The sequence below is a fragment of the Pteropus vampyrus genome, unplaced genomic scaffold, assembly GCF_000151845.1.
Source record: "Pteropus vampyrus isolate Shadow unplaced genomic scaffold, Pvam_2.0 Scaffold63, whole genome shotgun sequence".
In the NCBI taxonomy this organism is placed as follows: domain Eukaryota; kingdom Metazoa; phylum Chordata; class Mammalia; order Chiroptera; family Pteropodidae; genus Pteropus; species Pteropus vampyrus.
The window spans coordinates 5,410,239-5,413,094 of NW_011888844.1; the positions used below are offsets into that span (position 1 = coordinate 5,410,239).

At 35.9% G+C, this 2,856-nt stretch overlaps 1 pseudogene; it reads right to left on the reverse strand.

The window, feature by feature from the left end:
- Positions 1–761: 761 nt before the first annotated feature.
- On the reverse strand, positions 762–880 carry LOC111740463 (annotated as a pseudogene).
- Between the last annotated feature and the right edge of the window lie 1,976 nt (positions 881–2,856).

Below are 2,856 nucleotides of genomic sequence, written 5' to 3' on the forward strand. Positions count from 1 at the left end.
ACACAACCCAAAATATAACAGAAGAATAAACAAAAAACAAAAACATAAACAAATTCATAGAAGCAGACTACAGGTCAATGGTTACCAGAAAAGAAGTGTGGTGGAAGGAAGGCAAACAAGTAAAGGGAATCAATTGTATGTTGATGGATGGAGACTAGACTTTGGTGATGAGCATGATGTAGTAAATACAGATGCCAAATTTATAATGTTGCAAATTGAAACTTATATAATGTTATAAACCAATGTTACCAAAATAAAAATAAATAAATAAGAGAGAGAAATAAAATTAAATGCCAATATGTAGAACTGAATATTAAATCTTATTATAGGTTCCTAAAGTGATATAAGAAAATGACAATCTGAAATACAATATTTTTTTTAAATACAATGAACATCAAAATTACAAGTAAACTATGGAACAACCATCATTGAGACTCGCCTAAAGTATAATTGAACAGAAGTCCTATAACTAAGGATATAGAGAAGAAGCAATATCTAGACTGGTAGAAGGGACAGAAACCCAGGACAGGCTGGTCTCACACTCATGTGTGGTGGTTAAAACTTTGGAGGGATATCTTGGTTACAGAAATTCCCCCTGAGAACAGAGAGGTGGCCCTACACCAGGCTCCCCAGCCCAGGGTTCCAGTGCCAAGAAAAGTCCTCACAACCCTGGCTGTGAAAACGAGTGGAGATTATGGCTGAATGAGATGAAGGGCTTCAAGAGTCACAGACCTCGTTTTTTTTTTTTTTTTTTTTTTTTTTTTCTACAACACCTGGCAATCCTAGGTGATCTCCTATCCAAGTACTAATCAGGCCCAATCCTGCTTAGCTTCCAAGGTCAGACGAGATTAGGTGTGTTCAGGATGGCATGACCGTAGATTACAGACTTCCTCTTAAAGGTCCCACATGCAGACTTAATTGCTGATGGACTCACTCTCTCTGAGCTTCAGTACTGAGGCACCAGCTCAAAAGGCTCCAGGGATTTACAAGAAGGAAATTAATTATCCGGATTTTGGGTAAGGACTGGAGGGGAAGCTTTCTCCCAGACAGAGTGCTGACAGAAACCATTGTTCCTTTGTTAACCCTTCCCCAACCCAACCTGCATGAACAGGTGGAAACCATATCTGAGTTTCCATAAATCTAGCTAACAACATTAGCGCTGCCCTGGTGGTTCTCTGAGACCTTATTCTACCCAACTTTTAGGCCCACTTAGGTCACTTCTAGTGACCTTTCCATACAAATGGCCTATCTTGGCTCATGCTGCAGACTTTCATAAAATTTCTCAAAGGTTCAAAAAAGCCGAAACAAGCAGCATTTGGTATTGGCGTGACCCACACCTCTTACCAAGCAGCCCCAAGCTCAGGCCTAGCAACAGCCAGCTATAATTTGAACTTAGCCTCTCCCAGTCACCTCCAAGCCCAGAACAATTGGCAACCATTTGTAGATCACACTGAGTAGCCCTGGGCATGGCACAGACAGAGGACAAATTTGACCTGCACCAGTGTACTTCCTAAGAGGTCCCAGAACCAACACACCTAGTGGCGAGCTTTAGACCACACCAGAGCACCACTCAACCACCTTCGCAAACTACACACCCACAGAGTAGACTCAGCAGGCAAGTCCCGCTAAAGTAAGATGTTTATAGTAGTTTTATTTAGAATTGCTAAAACTTGGAAGAAACCAAAATGTCCTTTAATAAGAAAATGGATAGATAAACTGTGGTTCATTCAGGCAATAAAACATTATTCAGCATTAAAAATAAATGAACTATCATGTCATAAAATGATGTGGATGAATCTTAAATGCATATTACTATGTGAAAGAACTCAATCTGTAAGGGCTACATACTATATGATTTCAACTACGTTTTGTAAAAGGCAGAACTATGGAAGCAATGAAAAAATAGGTGGTTGCCAGAGGTAGGATGGGGTAGGAGAGAGAATGATTTGGCAGAGCACAGAGAATTTTAGGGCAGTGAAAATACTCTGTATGATAATATAAAATGATTGATATATGCCTTTTTATTTCTTTAAGTTTTTATCATTTTATAATGTTTAAAAAATTTTATTGAGGTATAATTAACATACAACATATCAGTTTCAAGTGTAGAACATAAATTTTAATATATGTATATGTTATGAAATGATCACCACAATAAATCATTATCGTGTTATTATACATTATACATTTGTTCAAATACGTTGAATGTACAACACCAAGAGTCAAACCTTAGATAAAACATGGACTTTGTGTGATCATGATGTGTTAATGTAGGTTCATCCTTAGTAACAAATATATAATTCTGATGAGTGAGGTTGATAATGTAGGAGGATATGCATGTGGGGATGGGGTAGGGGACATATTGGAAATCTCTGTAACTTTCTCTCAATTTTATTTTAAGCCCAAAACTCCTCTAAAAAGTTAAGATTTTATTTAAAAAATTAAAAATTGTATAAAGACTATCCTGAAATAGAAAATTATAGATCAATTTTGCTAGTGAGCACAGATATAATAAGCCAAAAAAGAATGCCAAATTTAATTACTTTTGTATGTCTAATGAAGTAGGGTTTATTCCAGAACTACAAAATATATTTCAAAGTAAGAAAAATTGTCTGATGTGATTTGCCACATTAACAGGCTAAAATTAATGTAAAACATAATAATGTTAACAAAGCTAGAAAAAGCAGTTTTCCAAATTCTATACTTATTAATTTAAAAAGTATATTAGCATACTAGAAATAGTAAGAAACTCCTTTAACCTGAAAAAGAATAAGAAGTCCTATGAAACACTATCTATAATAGCCAAGATATGGAAACAACCTTAAGTGTCAATCAATGGAGGAATGGATAAAGAAA